Raw genomic sequence first — 25,747 nt, 5'->3', positions numbered from 1 at the left:
AATTGTAAAAAAAAAAAAAATGATGGTGTACTTTAACAATTTTAGCACCTTGTCCGATGGTGCTGACATGACCAATGCCATGAAAACTGCTGCCTTAAGCCATCACAACTTGGGCCTTTGCACTCTTTCGCTGACCTGTGGCACCAGCCCTGTAATTGGCATCCATAGCTGCTGTTTATTCATTAAGAACAACATCTGAACTTTAATTCAGAAGAATTTCCTATGACTTCCATGTAGATCTAATGAATGAAAATATTTGGGGTCCTGTTCTGATCCCTGTTAATGCTATCATCTTATGCAAGAAGCTAGTTTATAACTTAATTTATTATTTACACACTCTTTTAAAAAGCACAGGAAGTTATATAATTATATAAATTACAATAAAGGGGCACTGAGGGGAAATTAAAAGGGAGATGGTAGAACAGGGAATGGAGGAAAAAGTGAGCAGAGGGTGAAGAATAGGCTTAATACAAAAGCCGCATGAATATTTTAATGTATATACAGTACTGTATTACATAACACTGTCTGAATAGGTATACCTAAACGTAGTGATCATATTGAAAGCATCAATCAATTTTATTACTCCCATAAATTACATGCTAGTTCCAAACCGGCTTGTAGCCATTGCTTTATTTTTAGATTTTCAGCTGATGTTCAGTTTATTAATATAACAAAAAGGAAACTTCAGGGAAACGGGGAAGGGGGGAAAGAACAGTGAAAATAATCATCTTTGCTTCTCCCCTTCCTTTTGTACGAAAGAGTGCTCCTGCCCAGCCTCTCCACTCCTGCCCAATGTGTGGGGGGAAGTCTTTCCCACCTGCTGTGTGTCATAGGCGTGACTGAGGTGACTGCGCAAGTGGGGCCTTGGTGGCATGTGTCGGGGCCCACATTCATACAAGGGTCACTTGGAAAGCCAGAGCCCATGAGGATGTTTCGCAGGTAACTTTAGAGAAGCAGTAGCACACCGTCATTTTCCCTCAGGTTATGGTTGGCAACCTTCAGTCTCGAAAGACTATGGTATAAGCCTACAGCACCCGGTATTCCCAGGCAGTCTCCCATCCAAGTACTAACCAGGCCTGACCCTGCTTAGCTTCCGAGATCAGACGAGATCGGGCATGTGCAGGGTAACAGTTTCCCTCAGGCCTATTTTACAATTCTCAGATGTCTTGCCCCCTGAAGCTGCAGGCAAAGGAATCCAGGAATTATTAAATTGCATGGAGAAGGACAGCCCTTTGGGGGATCAGCTGGGGAACCCAACCAGGAATCAGAACAGGTGAGAGTCCTCCTTCACAATGTGGGTAGGCTGGATGAAGAAAGGTCCCACTGCTGCCTAGTCCCTGGGCACTAGTGAACAGCTAGTGTATGTATGTGCTTTTCAAAGCATGAGAGAATATGCCATGGGGAGTCCACAAGGTGTTTGTCCCCCAAACTGGAGTCACCACTGCTGGTGACAGCTAACTTCAAATCTCAAAATGGCATCTCCCAGTGGTTTTGTATAGATATTAAATAGCATGGGAGGGGTGAATATGGAACTTTGTAGAAGATTTCACAGGCCAACACACATTTTGCTTCCAATTCCTGGGTATATTTGGGGTGCCAATTCCAAAAATGGCATCCATTTTGCCCTATCATGTCTGGTTTTGGAGACATGGCATAGCCTCTTTAGTAAATGGTTCAAGCAGAACATAAGAACAGCCCCACTGGATCAGGCCATAGGCCCATCTAGTCCAGCTTCCTGTATCTCACAGCAGCCCACCAAATGCCCCAGGGAGCACACCAGATAACAAGAGACCTGCATCCTGGTGCCCTCCCTTGCATCTGACATAGCCCATTTCTAAAATCAGGAGGTTGCACATAGACATCATGGCTTGTAACCCGTAATGGATTTTTCCTCCAGAAATTTGTCCAATCCCCTTTTAATGGCACCCAGGCCAGATGCCGTCACCACATCCTGTGGCAAGGAGTTCCACAGACCAACCACAACCTACACCATGGCTTCCTCATGAGGAAGCTGCTTGAACCATTCACTAATGAGGCTATACAATATCTCCAAAGCTAGACGTGATAGGGTTAAACGGATGCCATTTTTGGAATCGGCACCCCAAATTCATATCAAACCACCATAAAGTTTGGGAAAAACTTTTCTGACTCTCAATTTTGTAGGCCTGTGTTTTGGGCCCAATTCTATCCAACATTCCAGCACAGGTGCAGCCGCAATGCAGCCCCGAGGTAAGGGCACAAATGTTCCCGTACCTTGAGGAGATCTCTGTGACTGCCTCCTCACTACAGGATGCAGTGCATGACCCACTGGTATGTCTGCACCAGCACTGGAAAATTGGATTGGGCCCTTTGTCCTTTTCTGGAGAGGGGCAGCCCAATCCTAGGGTCGACCTTTGCTGACACAGGCCCCTTGCATCAGCTCCCAGGTGTCACAAATGTGCCCTAAGGCATGTTTGCACTGACTCAGAATCTGGCAGTGCCAGCACAAGGACATGCTCCAGCCTGCTGGCACTAGATCCTACAGCTGTGTTGGCCAACACAGGTAGAATTGGGCTAAGCAGTGCAAGGGGTGGTTGAGGGTGGAGGGGGGCATTCTGAGGGTGGGATGGAGGTGTTTCTGGGTGGGGGAAAGGCAGAAAGGGGGAGGATTGGGCCCGGGAGGGGGTAGGTTTGACAGTACTTGCGTACATCATATCCTAACCCCCACTCCTGAGCCTGGCAGCCCTGCACAGACTGCTCAGATGTGCACCAGCCAAACAACTATCCAGCTAAATAAGGGGGAAAATATCCCTTTATCCTGGATCCCAGGTGACCTCCAGCAGCCTCCTACCCTGAGTTGGATATTGTGCAGGCTACGTGGCCTCGCTGTACTGCTACAGGGCTAGGATTGTGCTGTGAGTCTCAGAAGGTTGTACTGGGGGACACCTGTTTTATAATATGGTCTTTGACCTATGGAAACATGTAGGACCACACATTATCCACATTTCCTCTTTGTCCCCCTCCTCCTTTTCCAATCCAGGAAGTGGAAGGATAAGAAGGACCAGTAGAGGCAAATCGGCAGACAGGCAGGTGCTCCCTGCCACTCAGTTGCCTTAGGTGACTGCTTCAGTTGGCCTCATAGATTGGCTGGCCCTAACACTCCCTATCCAGTTCCTGGTGCAGACAGCCCTTGAGGAAAATCAAGTCCAAGAGTTAATGAGAAACCAGACTAAAATGAGTCTAAACAATCTATTCCATTCAGGAAAATGTGGGTCTGGGTCAGGATCACATGCCTAGGCACTTTTTCCAAAAATGGTAGATTTTCAACAGGATGGTAATTATCCAATACCGTGGGATCCAGAGAAAGATGTGATTTTTTTTTTTTCCCATTCTGTTTCCCTTTTTTGCATCCTCCCTCCTGGTTTCTCATGCTCCTTTTTAAAAGTCAAGCACCACACTTTAGGAAACACTAATTCTGGGAAAATACACTGGCAAATCAATCTGACAGTTTCCCACTTAGATTTTGGGAATCTTCCCATAGTCTGATCCTGTCTAGAAGACTAGAGCAGCCCACATAAACGGCAATCTGCCTTATCCCAAAACTGGAATAAAACCCCATGATACACAGAGTGGAAGAAACCTCTCAGTTGAATTGAAAATCAGCTGAGAATTTTAAAGCAATGTGTGTTTAAATACAGCAAAGGCAACTTATAGCTGTGATGACTTAAAAAAAAAAATCCAGAAATGTTATGGGGAAACTGACATTGACACATTTAGGACTCTCTTCAAAACTGGAGCTGGAGCAGTTGCAAAGTTAGAGCTTTTTTAAAGAAGTGTGAAAAACAATGTTTCTCTTCCACAGAAAGTTGGGCAGAGTCTGCCACATTTCATGAGTTAATCAGATGAATCTGCATCTTGTAGGGGAAAAACAACAAACTTGGAAGTACACCTCCTACTGTTCTTGTCACCTTCTGTGCCCTTTGGTTCCCTAGCCATGCTTTCCATTCTGTACTAAGTTTTTGCACCCATTTTTTTTCCTGCTAATGAGAATGTTGCTGTGCATCTCTTACTACTTTACTTCTGCCTAGTCCACTGTCTTTCCGTTTTGCATGCCCTCAGAGGATTGCCTACTGTCATTATCACATCCTCTTAGGCAGTGGTGGGATTCAGCCGGTTCTCACCTATTCTATAGAACCCCTACCTAGTCCAGCTGTTGGTTCTAAGAACCGTTTGTTGGCCAGGGAGCTTGCGCCTTGAAATGTCAGGGCTTACCCTCCTGGGGGCAGCAGCCGTGCGAGGCCAACCCGTCTCGGGGGGAAATGGGGTTGCTCCCAGCGGGTGCCGAGGCTGCTGGGGCTGAAGGGGCAAGCCGGACGCAGCCAACTGGAGTCTCCCACGACGCGGCTGCCGCTCACCAGCCCTTGTGAGCTCGCTTTCGCAGCTCCTGTGAAAGGGGCGCACCCGCAGATGCAGCCTGCTGATGAGGGCGAGAGAAGCAGTCCAGCTGCCCGCCCTGTGCTGCGCCTCCCCTCCCCGGCCTAGCTGGCCAACTGCCAAGTAGACTGCTCCTGCGCCTGGAGGCTCCTTGGGCTCAGCTCTCCCGGTGGGTCGGGGGTGCCGGCGGGATGAAGAGGAGGGTGCCAGAGCAGCCCCCGCCCAAAGAGCCCCCACTGTCCCCCCCCCCGCTGCACGTCCATGGACACACAATGGAACTTACCTCTGGGTAGGCACTGAGCACAATCCTAACCAGGTCTACTCAGAAGTAACTCCTATTTTGTTCAATGGGGCTTACTCTCAGGAAAGTGTGGTTAGGATTGCAGCCACTGTCAATCAGAAGGCAAAGGAAGGAAGCATCTCATCCTTGTCTCCGAGTTTGCCACACTCGGAAAGTTTCCTTTGCGGCAAACAATTGAAGCTGAGTTGCTCATTGCTCATTAGGACATAAAACCTGTTGTTAATTTATTTGAATCCCACCACTGCTCTTAGGGCATTTGCAGGCATTTCGAAGTACTGCACAGCTATTGGCAACATTTCAGTGCTCTGAAATTCTGCAGGCCAGATTCTGTAGTCCAGTGGTTCTCAAACTTTGTAGAGCAGCCATTTTCAACCATGTGCCATGGCACACTGGTGTGCTGTGAGTGTTCCATAGGTGTGCCAAGGAATTTGGAGGGAGGTTATTTATTAGTAGGGCCATTGGGGGATGTGAGCCCTCACTGGCAGCATGGTGTGCCTTGTCAATTGTCAAAAACCTGACAGTGTGCCTTGACAATTTAGTGCCTTGTCAGTGTGCTGTGAGATGAAAAAGGTCAAAAATCGCTGCCCTAGAGGCTACTGTCTGATTTATAAATGCCAATGGGTGTGGCTATAATGGTGATGGGGTAGCAGTGCTTCCCCCCCCCCCCAAGCAGCAGCTTGTTTATCTCTTGATGCATATTGCAGAACTGATAGGGTAGATTAGGCTAGTCACCAAAACGGTGTAATGACTCACTGGTGGGCCCCGAACCCACAGTTTGGAAACTTCTGCTCTAGTTCATATTGTTGAATTCACTATTCAAATGCCCATTATACATACATGAACATTCATGGAGTGATGGGTGCGGATCATGGCAATAGGCCTACCCCTGACATTAGGGACAGTGAGTTTGTACATGTCGCTGTCTGCTGTCTCTGCTCACACATGCCTGAACACGCCCTTCATATGGAGGATTGCCAACTGAACAAGTGGACACACTTCTGCCCCTGCTTCCCTTTACTTACAAAGTGCAGGCCATGATCTGAGCCTCTTTTTGAAACGGAGAATGAACCCGGCATCCCCAGCTCATGCGCACTGCAAACAGCAGAAGGGTGGAGTGGCGAGGCTGAATGCAGAGATCTTCATATATACAGAGGGCAGACAGGCTCCAAATTGCTTGCTTCATAAGCACCATGTAGGCATGGAGAAGAGATTTGAAGCTATGGTAGCTTTTTTCCAACTTCCTCCAGCATTGCTGGAGGTGGACATTCTGGACAGCTTTTGCCTGACCTACATGTGTTCATTGCCTGGTCCTTATATACATACATGATGGTGCATGCTAAATCATGAAGTGAGGCTTACCAACATGATCCCTATCTCCCCCCCCCCCCCCATATATTCACTGTGCATGCAATGGATGTAGGCAGGGTCCGTATCTGTGGTTGTCGAAGCTGGGCACTGGTTGAGGGCCCATGCCCATTGGAGGTCTCACCCAAGTAGGCTGAGCCCCTGAATCACCCAGAACCTGTGGCAGCAGTGGCACAGGTTAGCTGAGAGATTTGTGTTGCCTACTCCCGCTTCTAAAAATGACAGCGTGTAAAAAAAAAACACCACAGCAACATCACAGTGTCTCTAGCAGATGATCTCATTGGTTGGTAAGGAAGAAGAACTTACCACTAGCCTTCACCAGTAAGCTTAGTAAGCTTAGTGGGAGAAACAGTGCAGGGTTTTATCCTAGAGTAAATCAATAACAAAAAAGCCAATCACAAACTAGCTAGGGGATACAATAAATGACCAGCAGCAAATGCAAGGGAAAGCCAAACAGAACAGCTACATATTTACTGCCTGCCAAAAGCAGACAATGTGGGGGCCAGTCAGGCCTCTGATGATGAATGCAAAGTGTGAGCAGGTTCTTGCAGAAGGAGATGAGCCTTCTTGTATCCTGAATCCAAGCCATATAGGGCACTATCCACATAATAATCAGAATCAGAAGCCAGTTCAAATCACAAAGTCCAGGTGAAATGTGTTCTGACCACTGGGTGATCTAAACACCCTGGCTGCTGCATTCTGTACCAGTCTAAATTTCTGAACAGCCTTCAAGGGCAACCCCTGGTCCAGTTCACTGCACCCACATCTAGCTCTTCATAGCTGCCAAAACACTAGTTCAAATATCCACAACTTCCTGGTCCCAAACGGAAATGCGAGGTATTCCTTAGTGGCCGACTTCCCAAGCCTCCTGTTGGGGCAAAGGTTCGCAATTGTGCGCCCCATGAGATGCCGCTGCTGCATCCATGCACAAATCTGCCCCCCCCACCTGGAGTGAAACAGAGCCTCACGTGGCTTGAGTACAAACCAAGGAAGCCATCTGAGGCTTCCCCACACTCTTAAACTGTGCTTCTGGCAAACCGGAAGCACACTTTCCAACCGTGTTGGGAGCCTCAATGAGGCTTCTGCACAGACCTAGAGGCGCATGAGGCTCCGTGCCTGGGAAATTTGCCCCTTGACCTGAATGGCAGGTCCACTACTGATGTTCTTGGCTGTCCTCAGCACCCAGATGGACCCATAGCACAGTCATTGTGTATGAGGTACCTTGTGAATATAAGCAATCGATCACATGAGTTCAACCAGTCTGGTAGACTACAAGTTCTAGATAGTGCATAGATCAGGGGTGTCAAACTCATTTCATACAGAGGGCCGAATAGCATTCATGATGCCTGCTGAGGGCCCAAAGTGACATCATTAGGCAGGAAGTGATGTCATTAAACAGTTCATGACCAAAAATAAGCACTTTTTCTCACTTGGGAATTCATTAGCTGCAAATGACAGAAGAGAAAATATACATATCTTGATCACATTCAAGATATGAGAGAACTCAATTTTCAAGTGAGCTGCCCTTTCAGCAGTAACACTTCAGCATGGCTCAGCAGCTAAGAGCCTGAGGGCTGGATAAAAAGCTTCCGTGGGCCGCATTCGGCCCCCAGGCCTTATGTTTGACACCCCTTGCATAGATTGTACAAATATTGATCTATTCAGTGGTTTTCCTGGTCTCATCTGGCCCTGCATTTCTGGTTGGTTTGCATTCTTAACAGTCCAAACCACAGTGAAATATGACTATGAAAGGATTTTACCTGAGCATCTGACCCTCGTCCACAGCCAGAGAAAGATTTCATATTTGGTTTAAAGCCACCTCTGCAAATTAGCCTGCCCCCTTCTTTTATTCCAAACATTAATCAGCTAGAGTGGAAAATCTGATCCCGAGAACTCAAATTCCAATGAACTTTTTTGTTCTTTTTCAGAAATAGAAATCAGAGGAGCTGGACAATTAGCTAAACAAAAAATAATTTCGTGGGGTAGTCTGGAATGACTGAATGCAAAAAATGAGTTAGGTGCTTGTGGATCTGCCTTTGTTATGGAAATGTAGGCATGTTATGAGCACAGCACCTTCTTGTCGGTGAGAAAAAATCTTTTTATACCAGTATTCAAGGAAAGTAAATAACATTCTAGCCTTAGTTTATGATCTTAGAGGATTTTTTTGTTTCTATAGCAACAGCAATACGTTTAGTAGAATGCATTTATAAATAACTTCTAATTACTGGCATGAGTTCTAGAGGCACAAAAAATCTCATGTTATGTACTAATATGTTACTGACCTGGAATGAGTCTTGGACTATTGAAAGAACTAGCCCTGTCTCAAACATAGAGCAACTATTCAAATACCCCAAGACAAATTTGCTACCTTAGGCTGTGGGCCCTGGGTTAGAGGGCTTTAAATGGGGATGGTTTGTTTGTTTGAAAAGATTTGTATCTTGCCAGGTAACAAGACAGGTTATCAAGACAGGTAACAGCATATTTACAAGAAAACAGTTGGCCCTCAGTATCCTCATCGATCCATTTCCAGACCCTCTGCAGATACCAAATCTGCAGATAGTTAAATTAGTAGGAGCATCGGAGGACTTCTGGTCACATCTGAGCTGCATATCCGAACCAATGGATAAGGACGGTGCACTATATATTTTGTATATAATCTAGTATGTAAAAATAATAAAATATTAAGGTTGGAATCCTATATACACTTACCTGGAAGTAAGTTCTATTGGGCTTAGGGGAACTTCCTTCTGAGTACAGATGCAAGTGATTGTGGTCTAAAAGATTTAAAAATTAACATGTAAGGATCTTTAGCTGCTTTTTAAAGGAGAACAGGTAGGAAGCACAGTGAACCTCCTGTGGGAGGGAGTTTCACAGGGGAAAGGGCCACCACTGAGAAGGCCTTCTGACACAATCCCTCTGACTACATTTCTGACACACAAAGGATGTGCAAGAAGGCCTCCCCAGAATACCTCAGAGCATGGTATGCAGGATGCAGTCTTTCAGGTATTTGGGTTGCAATAATAATAATAATGTAGATCTTTAAACAAATTCATGGAGCTGCGAACTATCAATAGCTACTAGTCATGATGGCTATATGTGGCCTTCAAGTTCAGTGGCAAGATGCTTCCAAATACCAGTTGTAGAGAAGTTATGGTGGGAGATGGATGCTTGCAGGTTTCTCAGAGGCATTTGGTTGGCTGCTGTGGAAAACAGGATGCTAGATTAGATGGGTTTCTGGAAAGGTACAACAGAGCTCTTATGTTTATTTTATTCTGGCAAAATGTGGTTTATTTACTTATAATTCTGCCATTATGCACAGGCAATCCACCTGTTTCATAATCTATGGAAAGAAACTGACAAGCATCTCCCCAGTGCTCAAACTAGCTCCAACTGTGAAGAGTAGCCTCTGTTTAAGCAGTATCCTATGGGGAAATGAAGACAATTGTGAACTAATGCTGGTGTGCAGACATATCAGTGTGCTGCTTACAGGGTGCATATTTATTCCACTATTGTGTCCATTTGCCGGCTTTGCAGATTTTTGCAGCAATGCATAAATCTGTCAAATCTCTTGGATCACAGATGAAAGTGAGATGAAAGGAACAAGTGTGCAGATCACAGGCATTCCCAACACTTTTGTTTAGCTTCAACAAATGGGTTCACCAGGTTCATGAAACCAAATGAAATGAAATCGATGCCACAATGATTTAGTAAGGGATCGTACAATAAGGGATCCCCAACGTTGTGTAGAATGTGGAATCAGGAGAAAGGAGGGCAGACATCACTTGAAATGGATACTGCAAAATGATGTCTCTCACATACACAGGTCCATGCAAACCAAAGTACACCTTCCACCCATCAAGGGATACGCCTTCCTTCCTTCCATCTTGCTATTTGCTGACTCTGTTGTGACCCAGGTTCAAGAGCCTGATCCAAAGGATGGGGGAACAATCAGGTTGGAAGGACCAGCTCCAGACCTTGCACCCAGACCATGGTCTCAACCTGGACATCCATTTGGGAGACACATCAGGACATCACCAGAACCACCATTGCTTTGTATCCTCCACAGTTGCTTTGCCTTGCCTCTGCTTGTCCAACTTGGCATGTTGCTCTTTGAAGCTTTGCTTTGCTCCAGGTGTACATGAGAATACATGTTTCAAGGGAGAGGGAGCACAGCAGGAAGTGAAGGTAAGAGGAGAAGGAGACACAGCACAGCGATGGCAGCATCAAGTGCACAAGAAGGCAGCCACCAGACGTCTCTGCAGTTCTCCCAATCACCCATAGCCTCCATGCTGGGGACCCTGGTGTAAGAGATTGGGAGTTAGCTGAGGGGCTAATCTTATCCAACTTTCCAGCACCTCACAGCTGCATTGGAGTTGGAAAGATAGATAGGATTGAGGCCTGACAGCCCAATCCTATGCATGTCTACTCAGAAGTAAATTCCATTATAATCAATGGGACTTACTCCCAAGTAAGTGTGGATAGGATTGCAGCCTGAGTCACATAGGTGTATCACATCTGATCCTAGTCATCAATGGTTGTGGTGTTTTCACATAGTTTGATTTGCACTCACTCTGGAATCCTATGCTTGGAATGTGGAACAGGTCCAGTATGCAATTCTACATGCAGCTTCTATCTCAGGCGCATCAAACTGGGTGGATAATGCTGATTCCATGCTGGATTGAACGTTTTACAAACAGATACAGCTGCATTTGGTGTTCCAGTGCTCAGTCATGCTGTTTGTCCTGAGCTGTGTCATCTTGAAAAAGATGTTCTGCTAGATCCTAAGAATTACATTGCCATAACAATAGCTTATAGGCCAGGGCAGGGCTAGCTTGTCCATGAGCTGACTGAAACAGTTGTCTCAGGCAACTGATGATAGAGGTGGTGCCCATTTGCCTCTACCGCTCCTCTCATTCCCTGGATTGGAAAAGAAAGAGGGGGTAGAGCTGAAGAGGAAGAGTGGAAGAGAGTGGTGAGCTAGAGCGTTGGAGATGCTCTAGCCCACCTCCCTTCCATGCTTCGCCTTCCATTCCACCCCACTTTTTTCAATCCAAGGAACTGGAGAAACAGAGGCTTAAGGCCAGCCCATCCATGAGGCCAACTGAAATGGTCGCCTTAGGCAGCAGATTGTTTGGGGGGGGGCACCCACCTATGGCTGTTTAGTTGCCTCCACTGCTTTTCCTTTTCCTTCCACTCACTAGCTTGAAAAAAGAAAGAGGAAAGGAAGAGGAGATGTGGAAGGGAGGAGAGTGCTGACCCAGAACATTGGACAGTGGGAGGAGCACATAATCAGGTAGGGAGTGGGAGACATGTTTGCCATATAATCTCAGATGTCAGAAGGTCTTGGGCCATCCCTGAGGAGGCTGACAGATCCGTGGGGTGGGGTGCAGTGTTTGGCATGCTGCTTCAGGCACTAGGTTGTTTTGGGCCGGCCCCAGGTCAGGGAAAGCTGTGTCTGTGTTGCTTCTGGTCCCTATCCTCTGGCTGGCAAGACCTATGAAGCAGAGAGGGAACTTCCTTAATACAGAGTCTGAGGAGGCATCGGAATTGCTTTCGCTGCATTAGTATCAAGGATCCAGCTACTGGTAACTGCAGTGTGTGGGATGAATACTGCAGTGTTGCTAGAACCCACCCTCTCTGGCTCAATTCATGTTGCCAGCCTATTCTTGTGGTACGCTTACGTGTAGTTTGCATAATTATTTATTGGGAATGGAAATAAGATCTATTTCCAAATGAAGGCTAATGGAGGCTGGTAGACTGGGAAAGGGGGTTGAGAAAGGAGCCAAGGAACAGAGGTGTTATCCAAGCTGTAATGCTGTTTGTTGCTCAAGGTGCCTCTTCCTGGTCTATTTACTTTTATGGCACACTGGGGGAAAAGCTGGACCTGTTAACAAGCAGTGGATGTTTTCATTCTCTTTGTAAACAAGAATGGAATACCTTTGCGTTTCTGTTACTGGTTGCAGAAGAGTGTATGTCCTACGTATGCTGAAGGATTCAGGTATGAAAAATTTGTCTTCCATGCATCAGCACTTGCAGAAAATCAATGGTAACAAAAAAATTGCAATGTTTTTCATGAAATTAATGCCGAGAAGCCTGATTAAATACTAAACAAGGTGTTCAACCCATTTTTGCTGTTTATACCACAAAAGTACTGCAAGCTCTAATCAACAGTTGCAATCACGGTGCTTAATCAAAAGTAGTGCATTCTTTATTTACTACCCTTCTAGTCCATTATTTCTTTAGGAAGGTTGAGAAGTTCGCATGGGTTTATCAAGGCTGAAACAGCATCATTATATGTTCCAGGCCTAGACATGGGAGACCCAAAAACTGGTGCCTGAACTGGAATGCCAAACGCTGTTTCCCTTATCTGATGATGTGCCAGCTTCCGACCCTCTGACACTCTAGCCCACTATGCTCTCTGTTTCTGTCTCCCAAAAACTTCTGCTTTGTACCCATCTTCCTTTTCCAATCCAGAGAGTGGGAGGAAGAGCAGCAGCAGTGGAGGAAAGCAGGCAAAGAAAAGTGGACGTTACTGGCCAATCTGCTTCCTGAGGCAATTGTTTCAGTTGGCCTCATGGATGGGCCAGCACTGCCCTAGGGTGTGCAGAGTGCAGCCTGTGCCAGTTTTCTGCCCTTCCGCCATAATCTTCCCCTTCCTTCAGATAGCAGAGGAGATATAGGGCAGGGCGTCTGAAGATGATCATAAAAATCTGGCTAGGATTATATACACAAGAGATATCAAGAAGAACCAGTAGGTTTGGAAATATTTGCCACTGGTTGCATTGTTGTCAATTTTCAGACTTACCTTGCTTTTTTAAATTTTAATTTCCACAAATTGTTAAGGAAAATGATTATATGAAGCTTTGATTCAGGAAGGAGAATATACTGTACTGTATAAAAACAAAAATTCTTCTGTAGGGGTATCCCACAGTATCTTCACCCAAAGCCTGTGGTTCTCAAACATTTCTGGCTTGCGCCTCCCCTGATCCTTGTAGCCATTGGCCACGGCTCCCCATTACAACACCTCACCTCAGTTACTCCCAAAATGGGGATGAAGGTGTTATAATTATGCACTAGAAACAAGGCTGCCAGCACTCTGAGGCTGCAGTCCTAACCACACTTACCTGAGAGAAAGCCCCATTGAACAAAATAGGACTTACTTCTAAGTAGACCTGGTTAGGATTGTGCCCTGACTTTGTTAGCAGCACACCTGGAGGGTATTGGAAAGGGAGGGGGGAAGTGATGAATTTGCTGGGGGAGGGGAAGACTTTGTTTTGTGTGTATCTGCTAATTGCAAACTGATGCAAACTGAGACCTAGAGACTGTTTGGCGGGAACCCTAACCCCACTTTCCTGGGAGTAAATCCCATTGAACACAATAGGACTTACTTCTGAGTAGACCTAGCTAGGCTTGTGCCTTTTGTCTTAGAATAGCAGCCAACAGAGTACCCCCCCCCACCCAAGAAGGCAGGAGGAAAAAGGGGAATGTCTAAAAAGGAATGGGGATTTTTATTTTTTAATCAATTTTTGGAGACAAAGCCATCAAGAATGACTTTTTTTCTTTTTGAAGGGGAAGGAAAAAGAGAAAGGTGAAGATCCTGGGTTAAGCTGACACAGACCCCAAGCCTATGTAGGTCTACTCAGAAGTAAGCCCCATTTGAGTCAATGGGGCTTACTCCCAGGAAAGTGTGGAAAGGATTGCAGCCACACCCAGCAAGATTACAACTCACCCCAAAGTAGATGGGGGCTGCTCACACAAATACACCCAGCATGCAGATGCCACCCCTGTTCCCCCCAAGCAAGACAGAGGGATGCAGGCTGGGGCATTTGGACACCTCCCCTACTGGAAGCAGGCTGGTTCCTTCCTTCCCAAGCAGCCTTGACCAATCCAATGATGCCCAGGGCGAGGGGCACACTGGGAAATGTAGTCCTTGGGGTGAGGTTGCACATGGAGAGAGCTCCATGATGAGATGCGGCACCTCTGCCTGCCCAGCCAGCCTTCTCTCCCACCTCCCCCCACCATGTTTCACACGCCCTCCCAGCCTCACGCTGCCCCACCTGCCTTGTTCACAGCTGCAGAAAAGCAGCAAGTCAGCAGGCAGCATGTGCAGCTGAGCAGAGCAGAGCAGCCTCTCTACCCACATGCCTGGCGACACCCCTGGATGCTAGCCACGCCTCACTAGGGAGGCGGGACGTACAGATTGAATACCTCAGCCCAAAGCCATTGATCCAGATATGCATATTTCTGCCTACTTTTAGTGTCAGATTGGATAAGAATCCTTGTTTTTACAGTCTTCCAAAGAAAAAGCCCAGTGCCTCAGGAACTTTATGATGCCTTGCGGTTTTTATAGGCTATGTAAGAATTTTTGTGCCTTACATCCCAGAGAGGAGGACTTTTTGAAGTAGCACAGGAAGCACACATTCCAATAACCTCTGCATTCCAGAAAGGGATACGTTTTTATTGGGCAAACAAAATAAACAACGATGAGATGAAATATGTTTTGCTCAGAGAAAAATGCAGATGCATCTTTCCTAGTTTGGCATGTGGTCTCTGGTCTCCTCTGATGCAGTCTTGTTGACACATTTCAGTAACTTTACACTCAAATCCTTCCAGGCAGAGCTTAAAAATGCAGTAATCATGAACCTCCTAAATGCACACAGAAGGAATAGAACAATTTTTTTTTAAGTCAAACAGATGACACTTCAATTTAGTTTGTATTTTTCTGTGCTGACACTAATAAACCAATCAATTATTCCATTACACATAAGCAGCAGTTCTGTTCCATTCATGAGACCAAACTGTCAGGGAGCACCTACTGCCTGCCTCTGTTGCTTCCCCTTCTGTTCCCTGGATTTGAAAAGGAACAGAGCAAAAGAGGAAGCGTACAGGAGAGCAGAATGGTAGGCTAGATCTTCAAAGACATTCTAGCCCACCACTCTCCTCTCTTCCACACTTCCTCTTCCATGCAATTCCTGTTTTCCTTTTCAGATCCAAGAAGTAGGAAAAAAGGAAACAGTGAAGATGGTGGTTGGTGTACTGCTAAGTGGTGGGCAGTATTTGGTGTGCTACCTTAGTTTCCAGGATATCTCAGGCTGTCCTCAATAAGGACCTATTGAAATAGGTATTTTGTATCATAATCAACAATATTATGAACAATGGTGAAGGTGGTTTGGCAGTCGAACTGATTGCTGAAGGTGGTTGTGGATTCTTTCTCACTAGAGATCTTCAAGCAGAGGCTCAATAGACAGTAGCATAGCCAGAGAGGGTAGTGGCATGGTAAGTATTATAGGTGTCACAACATGTCATGTAAGTGGCTCTTCCCCCTTGTTGTTGGAGACATTTGGGGCAGCAACAACAATGCATAGGTGCTTGCTGATTGGTTTGGTGAGCACCTTCACATTGAAGTCACTGCCCCATTGGTTCCAATGGCAAAGGGGAGGGGCCGCTTTCCCACATAGCATTGTGGCATCTGTAATACTGCACTGTGCCCCTGGCTACACTACTGTCAACAGGCACCTGCTGGAGACACTGTAGGAGGATTTCCTGCTACAGGCAGGGGTTGGACTAGATGACCTTGTGGGTCACTTCCAACACTATGATTCTATAAATAAATGGAAACATTTAATGCTCGATTCAGCAATTATCTTCCTGGAGGACCACTTTAAGGTTCTCCTTCTGAAAGGGGAAGCTATAGCTTAGTGCTGGAGCACATGGTTTTCATGTTCAATCCCCAGTGCAAACAAAAATTCCTGTCTCAAATCCTGGGAAGCCACTGCCTGGCAGATGGCAAGCTTTTCAGCACATAGTGGTGTAGTGAGCAAAGACACAGCACATGGGGAGCTCTGGTGCAATGTCTTCCACTAGCACAAGAACTGCTTGGGGAGTGAACCGTAGCTCAGTGATAGTGCTCATATATATATATATATATATATATATATATATATATATATATATATATATATATATATATAGACCCAGGTTCTTTCTTCAGGTAGGGTAGAGAAAAAATTCCTGTCAGACATCCTGGAAAGCTGCTGCCAATCATGTCAACAGCACTGAGTTAGATGTATAAATGGTCTGACTTTGAATAATACAGCTTTGTATTTGATCTAAGTGAGGAACCGTGTCTCAGTGTTCTCAACTTAAAGTCATCTGCCTGTCACTGGTATTGTTTTCTCAAAATCTCTTTTGCATCTAGGCTAGCAACCGATGAGCTGCTAGATACCACTAGATATCCCAGAGGGCACCAGATTTGGCCCAGAGGCCTCCTCTTGTTATTTCCAAGACTACAAAATGAATTTTGCACACCTTGAATGCACACTTTTAACTATCTAACTCCACATGGTGGTCCAACTGAGTGTGTTAACATGAGGATAAAGGGTGCCATGGACATTTTCTTCTGGTAAGCTGTTTAAGACCATTTCATTTCCCCTCCTTAATTTTCTTCTTATAGTCCTGTTTATGTGGAAGATCGACTTGCCTTTCACACTTTTCCTCAGTACTTAGCTGAAATCTATGCAATACCTTTGATTTGGATTTCACTCCTTACATCTTTCTGCTTTCAATGACTATATGAGGGCTTTCAAAGGCTTAAAGATTTTTTTTCTAGTCAATTAACTGTGCTCTTTGACTAATAAACCAACCAATTATTCCATTACACAAAACTCAATAGTACAAAAGCCTTCCATAGAACACACAGTCCAGAATCTCAATCCTGTCTATTTCTCCTCTTACAGAGAGCTCTGTATAATACACTGGATTATTCTTTGTTGGTTTTTAGAAATCCGTCTTTCCCTTACCCTACTCACTAGCTGTTCCAAATACTATCTACAGTTAGTAGGATAAACCAAAAAAAAAAAAAAAAAAAAAAGTAACAGGCAGAGGGAGATGCTGCAAGCAGGTTGTTAAGTGGTTATCAGGTCCTTGTGGCAGAAGTGGGAAATGATTCATGGTAGGTGACCAATTTGGACATATAGACTGAACTAGCCAGGTGAAGTTATGTCCTACACCATTCATTCATTCATTCATTTCCTATCTACCTTCCATCACAGAATCCAAGACAGTATGAATGAGGATCCCAAGTGATCACCCATCCAGGCTGATGTCCTATTTGTTAACTTGTAGGGAGTTTTCCAAATGGAGGAGCACCTAAAATTGAAAGTTCCTCCACCTGCAGTTTGGAGTGGAACATTCCACTCTACAACCTCACAATTACACCACCTCACTGTGTTTTATGTTTATACTAGGCCTGAGTCTATAGCACTGGTTCTTGCCGAGCAAGTGCTCCCCCACAGACCACCAGAGAGGGCTGACATGTCGGCTACAGCCGATCCTTTCTCTGTCCTCTCTGGTAGTCCATGGGGGACTGCAGCATAATTGCAGATGTGGACTATGTTTTGGTTGTGTGCCGTATATCTTCACCTCAATAAAACTGTTACTTAAATTTCAGTCATTAGTTTATATTTTGTTTTTGCCCCTTAATTTTTCTAGATTTATTTATAGGATTGATTTTTTAAAACTTCCTAATTTACATGCACTAAGAAATATAATATCTGCATACATAATTAAATATTGTAAACCGATTTTCATTCAACCATATCTATATACTGTTTTTCTCACTGTGGACTTGATTTATGACCTCCACTACTTTCCTTTTAATAAAAATCTATTTTTGTCAATTTCTATTCTGGGCATCACCCAACTGCAGATACATTTTATATTCTCCTCATGCATCTGGACTTGAGAAGGGTTCACTGCATTTAAATAATGCTAATGCCATTGATCTGAAATCACATATTTAAAATCAAGGTTATGCTTCAGTGCTGTATATGGATGTGGGTCATATGCAGAGTAATTACTATTGAACTTAAGGGAATTACTCCCCTGGTTTGGTGAGCTTATAACTATGACCACACATAACACAAGATCAATTCAAAGGTTGATTCATCATTCTAATTAGCAAAATGAGATTCTGAACAAATATACCAACTTACATCATGCTAAGTAAACAATTGATTAATACATTTCCACTTGGTTTCCCCACTAATGGTGGACAGTCTAGGTCTCAAAGCTTTGTCCTGGCATAAGTATGAGTGAAAAGCAGAAGGGGGCTTTTATCAGCTGAATGAAGAAGTGATAAAGGCAAAAATGGTGTGTGATTTCTCTTTGACAATCACAACTCGAAAATATATTATAGTTGTCACAACCGAGGGCATGACTAACAGCCCAATCCTTTTCACACACCCCCAACAGTGATGTGGTTGGTGACTCCCAATGGTCACCCAAGGGTGAGTGCTCCTATGGGGGGGGGCAATTTCAGAGGTCTCCTTTGGGTAAGTGAACATTTGTTCCCTTACCTGGGGGTAAACCACCATGGTGCGGGGAGAGGGTATTACGTGGACTGCAGAAAGGGTTTACTAAGTCTTCATACAGCACATAATTAGTTGATGGAATTTGTTGCCACAAGATGTGCTGATGCCCACCAGCTTAGATGTCTTTATAAAAGGATTCAATACATTCAGAGGACATGTCTATCAGTGGCTAGTGGGTGTGGTGGTAATGTGCCTCTAAGTTGCAGGGGAGCAATGCTGGGAGAGGGAGATGCCTCAACCTGCTGCTAGTGGAATTCCCAGAGGCAACTAGGGAGTCACTGTGGACGAAAAGACTGCTAGACTAGAAAGCCTTTGGCTTGATCCATCAGGGCTCTTTTTAGGTTGACTTTAAAAAAAATGATTTTTCTTGCAAACAAATCCTTAGACCTGTTCACTTCTTTTCCTGCTATGATGTTTCAAGTAACTTATTTACTCTTTGGCTCCAGAATGTGACACTTTACCATGATTCAAACCCAAGGGTTCCCAAACTTTGCAGCGCCGCAACCCACTTTGTCCTCTGTGGTGGGACACTCCTGGTGGTGACGGAAGCCTCTCCTGGCCAGGTGACCCACTCTGCAGAATGGCCCTCAGAAACCTCAATGAGCCTCTTCTGGTTTTTGGAAGCAAACAGGAAGTGGCTTGCAGAGGCTTTTAAGGGCCATATTGAGGCCCGCAGGAGAGGCCTCCGGATTCTCTAGTCCAGTGGTTCTAACCCTTTTCAGCCCGGGACCCACTTCTGAGAATTACAATCTGTCTGGAACCCACCGGAAGTGATGTCATCAACCTGGAAGTAACGTCATGACTGGAAGTGACATCATCAAACAGGAAGTGTCAACACTGTGAGGCCAGAACCAGAAGTGATGTCATCAAGCAGGAAGTGACATCACTTTTCTTATCTAGGAACTCAAACTGTAAATGACAAGAGAAAATATTCTAGCTCAGAAGCTTCTTACAGTTCTCATCCCCCTGCTATCATTGCTATCAAGCAAAAAGAATAAAAATAAGACATCTGGTACAAAATATTTGTGACATATGCTCAGTACTTACTTTCAGCCCATTTGACATACAACACTGAAGATCACCAAAATGCTCTCAGTCACATGCTCTGACCTCCAACCTTGAAGATCACCAAAATCATGGAAAAGGTCATCTAGTCCAACCCCCATTTCACATAAAACCCTGGAGAAGATCATTAAAATGCTCTCAGCCACATGCTCTGACCTCACTTTCAGTCAATTTCACATACAACCCCAAAGATAACCAAAGTCATGGAGTTGGAAGCTATGTAAAAGGTCATCTAGTCCAACCCCCTGTCTGTAGCTTCTCAGACATATTCTCAGTGCAGAAGAGATGGCCAAGGCACTTGGAGAGATGCATCATATCTGTTTGACTACTTTTAATGGTGTGCATCTGAGAAATGTCGGGGAGTGGTGGAGCATCCCCCTCACTGCTGAAGATAAGGAGGAAGATAAGGATGCCCCACTGTTCCCTTCCCAGCTGCTAAAAGAAGCCAAACAATGGGGTAGCTTCATTGGAAGGGAGTGCTCACTTGTTGTGGCTATGAGAGGTGGTGAGGTGGCAATGGTGACAGCGCTCTCCTCATCTTTGCCAGGGTGAGGTGGCCTCCATGACTGCCTGGCTGGCAAGATACAAGCACACGGGGAGGGGACGCCACGCATGCCCATCCCAGGTGTGCCTCAGCAGTCGGGCTCCACACTGAAAAGAGGGCTGAAGAGAGGGAGGAGGAGGCAGGGGGGCAAACCTGTCATGTGGGGGGCAGCGCCACAGTGGGGTCAGCTTGGCAGAGGAGGGAGGGAGAGGGATGGGCTGGGGGGCTGCAAGTTCCATCACCACACCAGCAGCAGCAGGCGAGGGGCACCCTGACACCTGGTGATGGCGAAGGGGAGGCCCCTCAGCCTCCTTGCCTTTCTGTGCCAGGGAGAGGTGAGGACACTGCTGCCGCCCCTGCAGCCCATGCTAGGCAAGAGGAAGCTTGGAGGAGGCTGCAGCGGTGGCAGCGTTCACACACAAGCAGGCAAGAGCGAGCCTGGAGGAGTGCTCTGTGCCAGGGAAAGGTGCGGATGCTGCCGACGCCAACTCCTACCACAGGGTCCATTCCAGGGCGTCCCTCCAGACTCCCTCTTGCCTCCCATGGGCTCCAGGGGCGACGGCAGCATGTGCACCTTTCCCTGGCACAGGCAGGTATGGAGGCTGGAGGGGCCTCCCCTGCTCCAACACCAGGTGCCAGGGTGCCCCTCGCCTGCTGCTGCTGCTGGTGTGGTGATGGAACTTGCAGCCCCCCAGCCCATCCCTCTCCCTCCCTCCTCTGCCAAGCTGACCCCACCTTGGGCTCCCTCTCGCCTGCCTGCCAGCCCAATCAAGTCTACTCTGAAGTAAGTACTATTAGAGTCAATGGGGCTTACTCCCAGGAAAGTGCGGATGGGATTCGGATGTGTGCCAGGGAGAAGGGCGGACGCTGCTGATGCTGCTGCCGCAGCTACCACCTCAGTGCACCTCAGGGCGCCCCTCCAGGCTGCCTGTGAGGTCAAAAGGGAGCCAAGATGAGGGAGCACACACCCAAAAGTCTGCAGGCACGCTCTCCTCTCCTAGGGATGGGGCTGGGCAGCAGCAGGCTCTCACAGGAAAAGCGGTGTGCTGGCTGCTCTGCGCCTGTGCAAGCTGCATTTTCCTCTTACTCTGTGCCTGGTGGAAGTCCAAAATGGCGGCACCTAGGCTTTGCCTTCTTTCAAAATGACACCTCCCAGGTCTTTTTGCCCTTTTCCAAGATGGCAGCCGCCAGCTTCTTGCAACCCACCCAAAATCCTATCGCAACCCACTTGGTCGACTCACTTGGTGGGTCACAACCCACCGTTTGAGAACCTCTGCTCTAGTCAGTTCTGGGTCTTCTGAAATGGCTCCTATTTGTAGCCAACTAGCTCAAGGGCAGGTGGAAGCATTCAGATAAGAGACCCACAAGCGTATCCTGTGTGTAGGGACCCTGCCAGATGGGCGCCACCCAGAGCAGTGGAAGAAATCTGAGCAGTGGTAAGGTTTGTTGGGGCCGAGGGAGAGGCATTCTGGGGTGGGGGCGGGATGGAGGAGTAACCAGGGCAGGAGTGAATGGGATTGCTCCACCTGATCCAATGCTCCATGTTGGACTGAAAAGCCAGACACATAGCTCCTCAAGTCTGCACTGGCAAAATAGCAGGCGCAGACTGGAGGAGACCCATTGAGGGAACTGCGCTCTTACCCAAGGGAAGGGGACAAACGTAGCCATTTTGCCCACAGGATAGCCATTTTGATGCTACTGCTCCTCTGGGCAGCACAGAACTGGGCTGTTAATTTGTTTCCTGGCAGTATTTTCACAAGGTCAAGCCACATCATTATTTCCCTTTGGAAAATCTCTAAGAAGGGAATTGATGCATTCATTTAAACATTATCATGCACAGCTCTGTTTGCTACACTCTTGAGGAAAAATAAACATATGTAAGTTAATGCACATTCAAAATGACTCTCCCCCCATCTTTACCTCTACCAGTAGACCTGTCAAGGACAAATAAAACAAAAATTCAATACTGATGAGTGGTTACTCATCTACTATTCACTGGCAATAATACATAAGCATTGTTTGCACGGACAGTTTTATTTTTCAAGTGTCATCAGATACTGTGACTCCCCAGTGGCTAAATTTAGTGCAGGAGAAGGTAAACCTGTTGGGTTTCTCCCTGGATGCCTTAATTATGCTCCTGAAGCCAGAAGTGTTCAGACTGCTGAACCAAAGATTCCTTGATATTGAGTTCCAAACCCTTCACTCTACTGCTTCCAAGATCCATTCCCCTTTATATTTCCTTATCCCATAGGTCAGCTATCTCCCTATCTATCCTTCTTAACAGACCTGAGGCAGCGCTGAGCGATTTCCTGTGCCAGATTTAATGTCACTCCCTCCCAAGTATCTTTGGGAAGATATCACAAGATTCTGTTCCTTGACCATCGGTGCCCTTGTAACTTGGGGCTGTGGAAACCTTAGCTCATATCTGCTTTATTGCGTAACCCATGTGGGTTCTTAGCCAACCTATTTGGATTCAGTTCTAGAGACCAAACCAGGTCTCTCAGACACAGATAAACTGCTTTTTCTCCTCTGTGATGGCCCCCCAGAAGTCACTGAGTGAGTGGCAAAATTCCTTTTGTTAGTGGACCAGAAGTTCTGGGCCAGACTTCAGTAAACTGTCTGTATGATTAATGCCTCCCTGGAGGGCATAGTTTGTTGCTATGCCAAAAAAGGTTTATTTGATTGGATTTGATCGTTCATAAGCATTATAACAGAGGTGCCCAAACCCTGGCCCAGGGGCCATTTACAGCCCAATCCAGCCCATGAGGAGCCCCCAGTCTCCAGTGAGCCTCTGGCCCACTGGAGACTTGCTGGAATCTGCAAGGCTGGCCTTGTTTTGCACAAGGCTTTTTATAGGCCTTGAGCTATTGTGAGATGTTCATGCATTTATACAAGATTCATGTCTATTATATTCATTTATGTAAATTTATGTAAATTGATTCAAATTTTAAATGTAAATTAATTCTTTTTTTCCTACTCTCCAACACAGTGTCAGAGAGATGATGTGGCTCTCCTGCCAAAAAAGTTTGGACACCCCTGCATTATAGGATAGGGGCCAGAAAATTGACTGTTTGAAGTATTACAACAAGCCCAACTTGGCTGGAGAGAAGGAGATGGCAGTTCTGAAGATACCATAGGACTGAGGTATTCAATCTGTGCATCCCACTTCCCTAGTGAGGTGTGGCTAGCCTCCAGGAGCACCTCGGGGAGAGGGGCTGGGCTGGGCTGCTCTGCTGACTGCTGACTTGCTGCTTTTCTGCAGCTGTGAACGAGGTGGGTGGGGCAGCATGAGGCTGGGAGGGCGTGTGAAACATGGTGGGGGGAGGTGGGAGAGAAGGCTGGCTGGGCAGGCAGGCAGAGGTGCCGCATCTCATCATGGAGCTCTCTCCATGTGCAACCTCGCCCCATGCATCCTGGGATTGGTCAAGGCTGCTTGGGAAGGAAGGAACCAGCCTGCTCCTAATGGGGTGGTGGTGTCCAAATGCCCCAGCCTGCATCCCTCTGTCTTGCCTGGGGGGAACAGGGGTGGCATCTGCATGCTGGGTGTATTTGTGTGAGCAGCCCCCATCTACTTTGGGGTGAGTTGTAATCTTGCTGGGTGTGGCTGCAATCCTTTCTACATTTTCCTGGGCGTAAGCCCCATTGACTCAAATGGGGTTTACTTCTGAGTAGACCTACATAGGCTTGGGGTCTGTGTCAGCTTAACCGAGGATCCTCACCTTTCTCTTTTTCCACCCCCTTCAAAAAAGAAAAAAAGTCACTCTTGATGGCTTTGTCTCCCAAAATTGATTAAAAATAAAAATACCCATTTCTTTTCAGCCATCCCCTTTTTCCTCCTGCCTCCTTGGGGGGGGGTACTCTGTTGGCTGCTATTCTAAGACAAAAGGCTCAAGCCTAGCTAGGTCTACTCAGAAGTATGTCCTATTGTGTTCAATGGGATTTACTCCCAGGAAAGTGGGGTTAGGATTCCAGCCAGCCAGTTTCTAGGTCTCAGTTTGCATCAGTTTGCAATTAGCAGATACACACAAAACAAAGTCTTCCCCTCCCCCAGCAAATTCATCACTTCCCCCCTCCCTTTCCAATTCCCTCCAGGTGTGCTGCTAACAAAGTCAGGGCACAATCCTAACCAGGTCTACTTAGAAGTAAGTCCTATTTTGTTCAATGGGGCTTTGTCTCAGCTAAGTGTGGTTAGGACTGCAGCCTCAGAGTGCTGGCAGCCTTGTTTCTAGTGTCTAATTATAACACCTTCATCCCCATTTTGGGGGTAACTGAGGTGAGGTGTTGTAATGGGGAGCTGTGGCCAAAGGCTACAAGGATCAGGGGAGGCGCAAGCCGGAAAAGTTTGAGAACCACTGCAATAGGAGAAGACAATTGTTGGATAGTCCATATCTGGTGCCATGAGCTCTGTAGAGGACTTTAAATTGGCAAATGAGCAAAGGTGGAGAGTTCTAACCTATCATGCAGTTGTACAGTAGATTACTGCTGCAGGTACTGTAATGCAACCCAGGGTTTATGATGCAACAGCTTCATACTTGTTTAATATAACTGTTCATCTTTGTGCAGAGTCAAAGGCCAATTTCATATGCAACCCTGAGTCTCTGCAAAGAGTTGACATGCATGCAAACTATATGTGCACAGGTTTTGTTAGTGTGACCTGCACCCGACAGAATTGCAAGATACATATTCCAGATACAAAATCTCTTCCTTTACATGCACGAATTCTGTATAGAAGGTCAGATGAACCTCCTTACCCACACAATGTGTTCATTCTCCCTTGCCTCTACACAGGACTAAAGACAATGTGTTTTCAGAAGCACAATACATGAGAATAGTTTCATTCACGTCCAATGGAAACTTGTGTATTCTAAATCCCTTAAATAGGAACCCTGAATTTTAGAGAATACTTAAAAAATGGAACAAAAAGACTGGCTGAAATTATCAGAAGCACAGATGTACTGGGGGCAATATTTGTTCTCTGGTTGATTAATCTACTATATTTTTTAACGTGTGCCTGAGTATTCCCTAAACATTCACAAAATCTGAATAGGTTCTGAAAATTCCTTTTTAAGCATTGCTGGGAACCGGTGCCTTGAGTCTGCCCCCCATTCTTTTGCATCTGTTCTAACAGATGTGCCTGTGGTGAGTTGGAGAGGGTGGAGCAAGACAACAGTCTTTGCAAAGAACAAAGACCAGCTGTCCTGCTAGGATGTGGTTCTGTTAAAAGGTGGTTGTCATCCTCCCACTGGCATGAGAAATGAGGGATCCAAAGTCAGCCCTGAAGCCATATTTCCTGTGTTACAAAAGTCAGGTCTTAAATCAGTGCTATTGCTGAGTCACTGGGCTGGAGGAGATTGCTATGAGCAAAGCAATCATTGAGGTCTGGCTCACAGTAAATTGCATTGGTCGAAGAACAGGAAGGTCAGGTATGGTACTGTAAATTCCTTCATTCCACATCCTCATAGCTACGTTGCCTGCCATCTTTGGAGCAGTACAAGGCTCTGCCCACTTCTGGAAACGTAAGTGACCAATTGTTAGACTGTGAGCCCTTAGGAACAGGGATCTGTCTTTGTAATGCTCCAACAGAATGCTAATCTAACAATTGCCTAAACAGTGACTCTCAAACTTTGAGTCCAAGACTCACTAGTGGGTCATGATCCAATTTTTGGTGGGTCATGAAACTGACAGGAT

At 46.1% G+C, this 25,747-nt stretch overlaps 1 pseudogene; it reads right to left on the bottom strand.

Annotated features, from left to right (window-relative positions):
* Nucleotides 1-1,022: 1,022 nt before the first annotated feature.
* On the bottom strand, nt 1,023-1,143 carry LOC136656405 (5S ribosomal RNA; annotated as a pseudogene).
* Nucleotides 1,144-25,747: the final 24,604 nt, after the last annotated feature.

The sequence above is a fragment of the Tiliqua scincoides genome, chromosome 6 (genome assembly GCF_035046505.1).
Source record: "Tiliqua scincoides isolate rTilSci1 chromosome 6, rTilSci1.hap2, whole genome shotgun sequence".
Lineage (NCBI taxonomy): Eukaryota > Metazoa > Chordata > Lepidosauria > Squamata > Scincidae > Tiliqua > Tiliqua scincoides.
The sequence above is the reverse complement of the archived record's forward strand: the minus strand, read 5'-3'. Positions and strand labels throughout refer to the sequence as shown.